General features: G+C 40.7%; 1 protein-coding gene across 1 annotated transcript in view; it reads left to right on the top strand.

The window, feature by feature from the left end:
* The first annotated feature begins 555 nt into the window (after positions 1 to 555).
* IL1RAPL1 (interleukin 1 receptor accessory protein like 1) overlaps positions 556 to 13,373 on the top strand; it is a 1,739,707-nt gene continuing 1,726,889 nt past the window's right edge. Inside the window, exon 1 of the mRNA XM_040338202.1 lies at positions 556 to 1,522. The gene's annotated coding sequence lies outside the window, so the exon portion shown is untranslated. The remainder of the gene's footprint in view (positions 1,523 to 13,373) is intronic.

The following is a 13,373-nucleotide window of genomic DNA, read 5'->3' as shown; positions in this document are numbered from 1 at the left end:
GAAAGTACGCCGGTTTATCACTAGATACGCCGGCGTACTCTCTTTGTGGATCTGCCCCAAAATGTTTTATTCTTTCCCAAAAAAATTGCGCTTGTAAAACCGCTGAGCAAAATCGGTGTGACATAAAGTATTGCAATGATTGCCATTTTATTCTCTAGGGTGTCTGAAAAGTATATATATAACGTTTGGGGGGTTCTAAGTAATTTTCTAGCAAAACAAAATGATTTTAACTTGTCAAAAATAGTCTCGGTCCTTAAGTGGTTAAAAAAAAATGATAAATGCACATTTTGTTTTTATTTTTTAATGGCACAAATATTATTTTACATATAAAGGTGAACTTAGACTTTAAATTAGCATGTTATATCTTACTGTATATGAGATTTTAGCGATCGTGTTTTTAAATACTTTATTGCACTTGCTATGACAGAGAGCAGCAGCTAATCTATGACACTTTTCTTCATTCCATCTAAGGCTTTCCTGTTTTAATTCTGCCTTCTAAACCGGAGGGAGGATTGGCTAGTGCTGAAATATCCATTGGGTGGCAGTAACGGTATCTTTTTTATGACTTGCAGTTGCAGCAGGCTCCGAGAGTGCATTCAATCAAATGAGGAGATCTTATTGAAACACTGGATTCATTTATGTATTGCAGTTTCTCCCCCCTTTTTTTTTTCTGTCTATCTCTGTCTCTCTATTACCTCCCTCTTTGCCTTCCTCTCTGGTCCCTTGTTTTCTGGATGCTGGCTGTTAATCAAGTTTCCTTGTGTGCTGTGCTCTTGTCCTCTGTATTGGAGATTAGCATCATCCGGGAGCTAACACAACTGATCTGAATCCTTTCCTTTTCTCTTTTTCTTCCACCTTCTTCTTCTTCGTCTTCATTTGGAAGTGCTAGGACCCAGGAGACATCCATTCAAACAGCAGGAGTTCTTTCACATAGCAGTACAGCTCAAGGAAAACCCCATTGGATCTGTTATTGCAGGATACTTGTGAATATATACATACACTGCTTCTTCTTTTTTTTTCACTGGCTGCATCTTGAATATGGAGAGATCTTATATGTATAGTAAGGCTTTGCTCTGAAAAGCTACAGATGCAGTGAGGATTTTTCCTCTCTCACTCTCCCTGTTGATAACAGACTTCTGTTGCTCTCTCTTCTTTATGTCTTATTTTTTATAATAACACTTCTTCTTTTTTTGATGCTTTTGACGCACACCTGGATTAGATCGTCTACGACAAACATAACTGGGTACTTTGACAGCTGGAAGAAGGCTGCAGGTCTTACGTCCTCCGTCTAGATGGAATTATCCTATATGGTGGTGAACTTGGCACTTGTGAATGGGGATCCTTTTACTGATTGCTAGCAGAAGCAGCAGCAGAAGCAGCAGCAGCAGCAAAAAACCCATCTATTTCTAACCCCATATCCAAGGAATAAAAAAGGTTGGATCTGCTGAGTAAGCATTGTGATGACCAACTATCACCTTGCTGACTGATCCCAACAGCAGAATATTTTGGAAGAACATTCTGGGTAAGATTCTTCTCTGTCTCTAGAAAAAAAAAAAGCATGCAGTGGGCTAACTATTGAAACTTGGGTGCTTGTGATGGAAAGGGGACTCCCTCATTGCTGCAGTCTTAAATATGCCAGAGCAGATTGGAAAATGGACAACTGCAGATAAAATTTGATCATGCCTTATGTGATCAGGGCACACTGCTTTATACTATCACTATCATACATCATATTACCTTTGGATTATACAGCATGCCTGTGTGTAAGGGGGCTTTTTGCAGTCTATTTGGATGGCAGGGGTTAAAAGAGAGTGTCTATATAAAGCAGATCTGCGACAGATTGATTAGGTGTCTAATATGCCTTTATAGCAGAAAAGATGAATGTGGGTATATATATTTAACTGTGATCATTAGTATCTGGTGCATTGATCACAGAAGCTGCAGAAACCTGCATGGATGTCTATATACCTATTCCAGCACTTCTTCTGTGCCATTTTTTTCCTATTCAGCAGGAGGTTAAATGGCATTAAGTGTATTGGTATGGATTGCTATGCAATTATTTCTGCAGATTCTGCAGGAGGATTATATAGCTGCAAGCTGTTGGAGGAAAAAGAACAGCACAAAGACTGGCTGGCATAATGAGTTCCTGGCTCAATCTCTGATCCATCAGAACCACTACAGCAGTGCTGTCAACTAGCAAAACATAGATCCCATCAAAAGCTCCTTAATACTCTATGCAGATAATAGTGATGGCAGTGCAAAACTAGGCTACAGTCCACATGTAGTACAGTAACATTACCAGAGTATGTGTTCATTTTCTGACTTATAGGGGAAAATAAAGTTTAGATTATACAGAAAAATAATAGTAAAATGTGATCAACACTACAATGCATAATAATACATCTGGAGCGACCATGATTAGCCTGCACTGCAATGGTAAAGTTCTGTGTGGACGAGACAGGATCTCCTCCAACAACTCTGCTCCTTGTTGCATCATGCTTTGCAATTCTCAAAAGGGTGAAAGGTGCATTGTTATAAGACAAGGGTCTCCCTTCTCTTAGAGGCGAACACAGCAATTGTGACTGCACCTAATGATGGAGTATAGAAATGACTTCTTTTAAAGTTGAATGCCAACAGACTAAAGATCAATTGACAGAGGGAGTGAGAGGAAGGAGGAAGAAAAGGATTTCTAGATGCAATTGTGCTGCAATTCTTAATTTGTCTGCCACTTAGTACCTGTTTTCTTGCAGTATATCATTTTCTAGGGGCCATACATAAAAGCATGGCCCCTAGAAGGTTTGTGCACCACCTTATCCACGACTTGTAAACTCCAGACTATAGCCAGTGTAACAGTTAACAAAGGTCCCATTGACGAGATCAGCCCACAGACTTTGTCAAGGTCAATATTGAGGCCAGGGTTTTCATAGAATGTTTGCAAACAATAAAGTTGGGGCAAGCGAGGTACTGAAAGGGGTCTTGAATAGGAACGACTGTATTGAACCAGAATACAAGTTTTCTTGTGTGTTTCTCCATTCACTATGGAATGGAGATTCTGGACAGGACACATGCTCATGTCTGTCCAGGCAAAGTCTGCCAACTTTAGAAGACCTTTTCGATTTTGCTGGTTGAAGACCAAGTCATAGTAAATAACAATCAGAACACGTCATTGGAAAAAATAAATTCTAAGCAATTTGATTAATCTTTTGGATTTTGGGCAGGTTGACATTTTCTAAAGTTTTTAGGATGTAAAGGTGAAAAAAATTGATGTGATAGAATTTCATCTTCTATAGCCTAAAATGGCTGCAAGCTGTGAATGGTAATGACAAGGCATGTACTTTTAATGTAATCTGCATTAACACCTTTCTTGCTCTATTTCCAAGCTCACATTTTCAAGTTGAATTCATGTTAATTGAGAGATGCTTATTTTTGCATTGCAATGTATGAAAATCTTAAGAACTTCTTGAATGTTATGGGCTTCACATAGCGTAGGCTACTAGTCCATTTAGATGTAGATGGCACATGGAAGAAGAGCAGATGTCAGGTGCTACAATACCTTGAAGAATTATGTCCGTGTTTGAAAGATGGATGCCTCGTAAGAGCTCTTTGTCTGATATTCCATGTTAAATGTGATAATGAAAGATACTATCTTTACCCAAGCATGATTAATGACATGTCTAAAATAGGAAAGGAATAGCCAGAGACTAAGTTTGTCAGAGTGAATGCTGTAGAAGTGTGCGAGAGACGATCGAATTCAGCATGGGAAATGTAGATATGTGAAGTTATTGTAGGAAACATAAAAAGATCATGGCACTGCTAACCTGCGTTATAGGCACATTTCAAAGCAATGGTAGTCGGTTTCAGAAATGAGAGCAGTGTGTTTCTGAAGGCTTCCAAAGGTTAGGCTTTTACTGCTGGGTCTTGCCACTGGTTATCATTCAAATGAGTGCACTGGCATGCTGAAGATGGAGCAGACCTTATTGTAGAACAAGGCTTACTTGGACTACCAATAAAATGGTCAGGATTAAACCTTGTTTGGTGATGTAAACAGTGGCATCCTTTACAGTCTGGGGAATGTGGTATAAAATGCAAATCAGAACATGTGCCATACCCTGGATTCCATATTACTGATTATGTGTACAGTATGTAGCATACATTGCTTTCATCTTTATATCTATTATTTATATATAGATCGTTCAGCTGAAGTCCTATATTTCTGTCAAACTCCAAATACCTGCAATGTGTTGCTTGTGCTCTATAAATGTATGATGCTTGCCTCTTGTTCCCCATCCTTCAGGCATTAGAATAGGACTGTAGCTGCAGTACTGTATTTATTGCCTTCAGTGTGAAGCATGCTTTAATACAGTTATTTTTCACCTTACAGAGGTTTTTTTTTTCTTTTCTTTTTTTCCTTTTATGCGTTTCCTAAACCACAATGTTCCTTTGGTCCTTCAGGGGTAAGAGTATCATTGAGCTCACCAAGGAAAGATAAAACAATTGGTAGAACGCTATCATGAAAAATACAAGAATTTGTTTTCCAAATCTACCGTATATGGAATGTATTAATAATGGTACACAGTTTCCAGACTTACATTTTAGTGTGCAGGGTGGCATTTCCATTGTTATTTTCAGTTATCGCATAGCAAATGTTTCCTGGAATCATTTATAATTATATCTGCACTGACAGCCCATAAGGCTATTTCTCATTGTTGTGGGTAAAAATGTAATTGGATTCTTGAGGCTTGTTATACAATACTGCTTGTTAACCCTTCCAGATATAACAACAAAAAAAAAAAGTCTATGTTTCTTTATTTAACAATGTCCTTGTAAGTGTATCACATTTAAAGCTGAACTTCAGGCAAACGGATAAATACACAGATGAAATTCGTACTTGGGAGCTCTTTTAGCTGCTAAAGGAATTTTATTTCTCTCCATCCAGTCCTGAGTTTTACACAGATCTGCAACAGAGCTCAGCCTTGCCTGAAAGGGCAGGAGGCATTTTCTCTGCTCAAGTTTAAGTGTCAGTAAACCCCCAAAAAATAAAGCCTCTATAATAAATGTGTAAAATATTGTGTGGCTTTTATTTATTTTTTGTACATTTCATTTATATGAAAATACCCACTGAACATTCCAGTGACTTCCTCTTGTTAGTTGTTGGTGGTAATGATCAGCAGGATCATCTACTGTCTGTAGTGTTGCCACTGTTTCGGGTGTTCACAGAAAAGGTGGCCATAGATGAATAGAAATTTGGCTGGTTCAGCAAGGTACCAGCCGTATTTCGATCCATCTATTGGAAGGCTGGTTGTACAAAAGTCAATCTCTCAATCGACATCTGTACACCCAGTCTGTTTGATTTCTTTTTCTGACTGTGCTACCGACTAACACAATAGTGCTATGGGAGTGATTCCTCCATCCATATTGAATGTGTGAATGGGGAAATTAGTACTTTTTTTAGTTCTACCCGTTGGTTTTTGGCATGCCTTACTCTGCTCTCTAAATTACCTGGTTGGTGGGTGGGACCAGCCTGCCTTGTTGTGAATTGTGTTGACAGGAGGAGCCACTGTCAATCAAAATGTTCTTACCTACCATGTCATGCAGTGCTACTGGTGACATAGGCAGCTGGGAGTCTAATGGGACTGGTAAGTGTTTGAGTTGATCAAAAACGAGTGCAGCGTTGAACAGCAAACAATTGCTGTTGTGTATATCTCCTAAATTCACATCTATTAAAACATGAAATGTATTACTTGAAAAACCTTCAAGCACTGTATATACAATACAGTACCAAAATTGCATATCATAATGCAATTAATAAATAAATAAATAAATAAATGGACAATTCGTGAAATAAACATGCAAAAATGAAAATTTCACCCTCCACAATTGAAAGTGTACATATAAATACTTATAACATTAACAATAATATGAGCATCATGTGAATAGTGAAAACACATATCCCAGTGAAGCCCAGAAAAGAAAGGTGATCTTTACATGAAACAGCAGGTACAAGCACGGATCTCAGACAGCTTTCCAATCCAAGACAGTCCACACAGCACACCACCCATGTGAAGCAGACAAGGGCTTACCAGTGTGAAATGGCCCCCAGTGAAGAGTGGTCAGATAGCGCTTGATATAATCCTCACAGGTCTGCCACACTCCTTAGCAATATCCCAGCATGTAGGTACAAACCATGCTGCCTTCACAGCAGACTGCGATCATAAATGTGGCCAAGATCAGTGTGTAAACATTATGGAAAAGCCAGGATTTGTGACTGCACAGATATTTTCTTCCATAACAACTCCTCAACCTCTAATACCTCGTACACACAATCGGAATTTCCGATGGAAAAAGTCAGATGGACTTTTTCCATCGGAAATTCCGACTGTATGTATGGCAATCAGAGTTTTTCCATCGGATATTCTGAGGAATTCCATCGGAGTTTACATAGAGAACATGTTTTCTTTTCCTCCGATGGAATTCCTTTGGAATTCCGATGTGAGTTTGGTCGGGCTAAAGCCTGATCGTGTTTACAGGGCATAAGGCTCAGTAGTCCAGGAACTGATGCAGGCCTCGGCAAAACAGGCTCTTTCATGACTGAGGTATTTGCAGATATTAAGGCTGCCCCCCCCCCCCCCCTATAAGCAAAAGACACACGCAGTTTCCTTTATGGGTTTTAAAAGGCCATAGCAGCCATTTTATTAAAACAAATAAAATAAAATTTTCTTCACAAAATATATACTTTTCTTCATTTTCATAACTGAATCCAACCTCAGTACGGAAACGAAATTTATTAAAGTCTAGGATCCTGAAAGGCAAGTTATATTCCACAGACTGGCTTCATCACCATCAAAATAGATTTCCAGGCCCTCAGTTGCAACTACAACAGCTAGAGGACTACCACTATTAAGGCACCCGCGATACAGCCAAATAACTCATACCTGAGATGGGCCCCACCCCTCTTTTTCCAAACTTTAAACCGTCACTGGCTTCCAAGACCCTAAGACCCCTGCCAACTGCTACGACATCTGCCAAATAAACCAAGCCATCCCGCAAAACAGACTAGCCCCAAAGCAATCTCCATTCTATTGCCGTCCCGAACACAATATCGAATAAACACCCTTATGGAAGGAAATACATCTGAAAGACAAAAACAACAAATTATTTAGGGAGGGAGGGCGGGGGAAGCTGCTTACTCACTCAGTCCTGGCTCCGACTGCATCAAGACATCAGAACCACCCCCTTACGCTTACACCAGCCCCACCCTGCCCCACCTTCAGAAAGGGGACCTAGCTTGACCACTACAAGCTTTTAACCCCCGCTTTAATCCACCTATCCTGCTAACCCAGTCATTTCGGGCCTTCTGCCTATGTTGCACATTTATCTTCAAGCCTTATTCTTTCTCCAAGGAATTATTTCTAGTAGATACCATGGGTAACATTACCAGTGAGATCTGAACCAAACAAAACCTCAAAGAGTGTCTGATTAGGGGCTCATTCACACTATACGTGCATGTAAACGAATGGGAAAACTGATAAGAAAACCACACAGTTTTCAATTACAGAGACATCAGTTTCACATCAGTTTCACATCAGTTTCATGCACGTTGACATCAGTTTTCTACTGTGTCAGTTATGTGCCCTGTTTACACCAATGTTGTGTCATGTTTTTTTCCCCTGCAGAAAACTGTATACACGTTGCAGATTCTTCAGTAGAAAAAAAACATGATACCAGCATTGTGGTGTAAACAGTACACATAGAGAACCATTGTTTTTTGTTGTGCCCAGGTGGAACGCATGCAGAAAAACTGACCTCTCTACACTATGGTGTAAACAAGGCTTAACAGTGGCTCCTCCTGTCCTATAGCCCTTCCTGTATCACTGAAATTAACAGCATTGTCTTCTCCTAGCCCTCCAAACAATGGGGAGAATAGGGGACCGAGTGGCCATGTGACTATTGGTAAAAGCTCTTTTTTTTTTTTTTTTTTTAAGTGTATTTTGTGCGTGTACTCGAGAGAGGAGCCGGACTGCAGGAGTTGGGAGTAGGCAGGCCTCCCCCAGAGGCAATCTGCCACCTTTCTCCATGCCCCGGGTGGCAATGGCGGGTGTGTGAGGGGGTCCTCCCACACAGCCCGCCCTACCTGCTCCGCTTTGAAACCCAACGGGGCAGAGGGACTCCCTATAAGGGAGTGAGAGGATTAGCCCGCTCAACCAGCCCCGTTAGTCCTTCGCCTCTCTTTTTAGAGACCGCGTGGTCAAAGTGCGTGCATGTTAACCCAATTTCGAGTGCGTATAAGTGTGGTGGTTTTTGTGGGAGGGGGGTGGGCATACTAAGCGCAGGCTTACCTCGCATAGCACACCCACCGGGAGCCAGGCTGAGACAACCAAACTCAATTCACATGTAGCCGAGACCGGGATCCGAACCCCTAGCTGCAGAGGTGAATGGCTTGTCAGCGCAGTGCCAATCGCGTAGAGCCACCGCAGCTCCCTATAAAAGCTCTTATAGAAGGCACAGTATTTTATTGTTGGAACATTAGACAAAATCCTTAGTGATAGTGCCAGGTGTGTAATTAATTACTAGTTTTACTGCATTTAACACTTTAAAGTATAACTAAAGGCAAAAGCTTATCTTTTAGTTTTGGTTAAGGCAGAGGGGGATTAAAACACCTTTTTTTTTTTTTTGCTGTCTGTGCCCCATAAGAGAGATGAAAATAAAAAAAAATCACAATGTTTGAGTTGTCACAACAACAATGATAGAGGGGAAATCACTTGTTCTGGAGACCCTGGTGATAACCAGGAATTCCTTCACTTTGTAGAGATTTTCTTTCACTTTTGGCTATGGGACAAAATGTGAAAGGAAATTTCCCCAATGGAACACAGATGGCAAAAAAAAATTACAGGGGGGTAACCCTCCCTTGTTTTTGCCTTTAGTACTTTAAGTAACATATACAGTTCTTGAACCCATAAATGGGTCAAATGGAGAAGCTGCAAACTGAAAAGATCATCTTTCTGTTCTTTCCCCCTATCAACATTGTACTGCAGCACAACATTGTGCTGCCCCCCCCCCCTTTTATCAGCTCTGCTGTACATAATGTACAGTAGAGTACAAGAGGCTGATACTAAGTCAAATTAAGTTACTTACACTGCATGAAAAAGAAAGTTTGATAATATACTGGACTAGGTTCACATATCTGCAAGTCATAGATGCATGCATGATCATGCGTGTTTTTGGCCCACATATAAATATGCTGCTCTTTAGCAGATGCACTGGGATGCCAGTAATTCTTGTTTCACAAAGGTGATTCATTCTTAATGACATCCCAACGCATCAGCATCTGCACACGTTTTCTTGCATGTGAAACAGCACCATGCAGCTCCACGTGGCACATATTTAAAAAAGGGTCAGGGACTTCCTTTGCCTTGTTTCTTGTGAGTGTAGCAACAGCAGCCCATTCAAATGAATGGCCTGCTGTGCCAGCGACATGCATGTGCAAGTGCACTTGTTTGTATGGGAACCTAGTCTAAGTAGTTACAAATGTAATTTAATCTGTGCATTTTATATTTGCATAGAGTTCAGCTTTAAAGCATATTGGCAAGAAGAATGGTGGAATTACAAGAAAACTAGATGAACAGTGGGGGAGTCGGTGAGAAGGAGTTTCATCAGGTATATTGAATTATGGGACTTGTAGAGCACAGGATAGTACTTTCTGTGTACTCATCCCTCGCAAGTTGCCTGGATGGTCACTAAGTTATGATGTATGCAGCCAGAATTTTAGATGATTTTAGCAACAGAGTTAAGATTTTGCCATAGTGTCACACACTATGGCAAAATCTTAATTTACGTAGAAAACAAGCATGGCATTTATAGTGCTGATTTAAAGTTATGCCCTGGGATACAGGAAACATTGTTCCATAAGTGCCATTAGATATGTACATAAGAAAGTTATTTATTTTTTGCAAAACAACGTCACCATTAAGCACCTTCGAAAAATGTGATTGTTCTATAAAATAAAAAGCAGCTACAGTTAGGAACAGGCAAGTTCCTAGGAGATATCATGAAGGCAAATATGTCACATATGCTCACTGTGCAGTGCCACTATGCAAAGCCACAGTTCCCATTGTGGAATAGGAACTGTAGTTGTGAACGGTTGGCATACTGTGTGGATAGGTGTAATGGGCCAGTCAAACCATTACATCATGTTGGATGGGACAGACCAAGAGTCTTTTGGTCTGCCAATCAATTAAGGCACAGTAAGTGGGCTGGTAAGGCAGGGAGTCTGTGATGCCTTTCCCACTACAATGAGTGGCAACATATTTACATCACACCTAAGCCCAGGTTCACACTGGGTACGATTTGCTTCGATTTGAGATGCGATTTCACATGTGAAATCGCATCTCAAATCGGCGTCATTTGCCGGCAATTGTTGGCAATGACACCGTCCTAATCGGTGCGACGCCGCATCTATGGCGCTGCACCGATTTCAAAAAGTAGTTCCTGTACTACTTTTTGCGATTTCGGGCCGCGATTTACATAGACATCTGTGCAGAAACCTGCACAGATGTCTCTTAAATCGTGGCTGAAATCGGGACTGCCAGCGGGAGTGAAGCCGTGCGAGTTCAGCTGAACTCGCACGGCTTCACTCCCGCAGCCCAGTGTGAACCAGGGCTCAATGCTACTAGGAACTACAAAAAGGACTGGTGGCTGGGAAATCATATGCATAGCTGCCATTGGCCATAGTAAAAGGAAATGCAAGAGACTGAGAGCTGATGATACCTAAAGATGTAATTTTGGATCACTCTATGGCTGCTAACCTCTTTACCAAAAGGTTATTATTTTGCACAAACTTGTAAAGCATTTCTATCTGCATTTTGGGGCAGATCCACAGAGCGAGTAGGCCGGCGTATCTACTGATACGCCGGCGTACTTTCAAATTTCCCGCTTCGTATCGTTGTTTTGAATCCTCAAAACAAGATACGACGGCATCTGGGTTAGATCCGACAGGTGTACGTCTTCGTACGCCTTCGGATCTAAGATGCAATACTTCGGCGTCCGCTGGGTGGCGTTCACGTAATTTTCCACATCGGGTATGCAAATTAGCTATTTCCGACGTTCCACGAACGTACGAGTGGCCAGCGCATTCCTTTACGTAATCTCTAGTTGGCTTTTTCCGGCGTATAGTTAAAGCTGGTATTTTGTCGCGTATAGTTAGACTTGCCATGTTAAGTATGGCCGTCGTTCCCGCGTTTAATTTGAATTTTTTTTTTTTCCGTAAGTCGTCCGTGAATCGGGATGGACGTAATTCACGTCTATGCTAAAAAAAATGACGTCCTTGCGACGTCATTTAGCGCAAAGCACGGCGGGAAATTTAGGGATGGCGCATGCGCAGTTCATTTGGCGTGGGGACGCGCTTCATTTAAATGAAACACGCCCCCTAATCTCCGATTTGAATTCTGCGATGTTACGCCGCTTGAGATACACTACGCCGCCGTAACTTACGGCGCAAAATCTTCCTGGATTCGAAATAAAGCCAGGTAAGGTACGGCGGCATAGCGTATCTCATATACGATGCGCCGGGGCAGATCTTTGTGGATCTGCCTCTTTATGTTTAATGAGTGTGCTGGGCTCACCAAAAAATACTGATTTGAAAAACAAAGTTCAGTTGTCCTTTAATTGTTATAGTTCTTCTTAGCTTCCATGTACAATATATTGTAAAACACCTTTATTTGTATAAATTGTGGATGATAATAGATTGATTCAATTTGGGCAGTGTATATATATATTTATATATACAGAACATATACACATATAACCCACACAAACACACACATGTTTGTATCTCCTGGATCATATCAGCCTAATTTAATAAAAATGGTAAAAAGAACTATGAGGATGTGAAAAGTACAACAAGCCCTAACAACCATCAATAAATCATCTATTAACTCAACCGACCCTAGTAAATTGAAACCTGATTGGTTAATATGGATTACTTTCCCTTACACATCCTTAGCTCTTCTTTTGACTGTTTTATAGAATACGCTTGTTAGAGTCATATTCCCAGCTTCCATTTGTTACTTGCTGTATCATTACAGTTGTCAAGAATGTCATTTCATTTTAAGAAAGTCAATAATTACCATAGTGAAGGACTATACAACACCTACTTTTCCATGTACTGTTGTAATGCTGAGACACTGGGGACGGTCTACTAAAAATGCAGATAGTTCACATAACTATAAGGCTTCATTTCCATGGACGTTTTTACAGCCACTTTTCTGAGCGTTTTTTACAGCTTAACAAAGCCTGTCTGTGTTAGTGAGCACTCCTGTGAATTTCCTGTGTTTACAGAGGCTACAGTGACCCAAGAATTTGTTGCTGATAAAACGCTGGAGCTAAAAAATGCTGCGGTAGAGTTTCTTAGCATTTTTGCGTGTTTTTGAGCGTTTTTGCGAGTTTTTTTGTGTTTAACGTCTGGCGTTTTTACAGCTCTTAACGCTGGAGCTTCAGAACGCACTGGTCCTGGGTTTTTTTTGCAGCTTAAAAACGGCTCAGCCATCTACACTTAAAAAACGTCATGATGGGCATGAGGCCATAGACTAACATGGAGAGCCGTTTTTAAGCTGCAAAAAACGCTCAGAAAAGTGGCTGTAAAAACGTCCATGGAAATGAAGCCTTAAAGTGAAGCTAAGTTCACCTTAAAGTTGACCTTTCCCCATAATCATAAAAAAGCCAAGGTTCATGCGGCTCTGCATGCTGATCTATAAACATGATCAAATCTTATGTAATGAAAGCTTTATTTGTATATTTACATTTGATTTTTTTCTTCAATTCTTTGTATTCAGAAGCACTGATGACATAACCAGGGCCTCCCAGCTGCCCCTAGTAAGGCTATATTACCAGTACCTTCCAGGGAGATCTCATTTGTAAACTGTGATGTCTCACAAGATTATGCAAAATCTCATGGGATCTTGGGGGAAAGACATTTTTAACAAACTGCTCCAGACCTCATAAAGTACTGTATTTGTTGGCGTATAACACTCACTTTTTTACCCTGAAAATAGAGGGTAAACTGTGCCTGCGTGTTATACGCAGGGGGCTGTGGAACGTTTTTTTCTTGAAACTTCCCTCTAAAAGTGTTAGGATGCGTGTTATACGCCTGTGCGTGTTATACACAGATAAATACGGTACTTGTGCACAGATTTGGTCCAGGCATCATTAGTGGATCAGCACAGAGAATAAGGAAAATAAGCCAGCCTCCAACTTTTTGGCTGGGATTTCTGACCCAATGGTGACTGGAGAAAAACAATAAAAAGGCAGATAACAATAAGTAACTTTATTGGGTTTCCTAAAGAGATGTCATTAAAGTGGATGTAAAGCCACTCTCATCC

The sequence above is a fragment of the Rana temporaria genome, chromosome 2, assembly GCF_905171775.1.
Source record: "Rana temporaria chromosome 2, aRanTem1.1, whole genome shotgun sequence".
Lineage (NCBI taxonomy): Eukaryota > Metazoa > Chordata > Amphibia > Anura > Ranidae > Rana > Rana temporaria.
The sequence above is the reverse complement of the archived record's forward strand: the minus strand, read 5'-3'. Positions and strand labels throughout refer to the sequence as shown.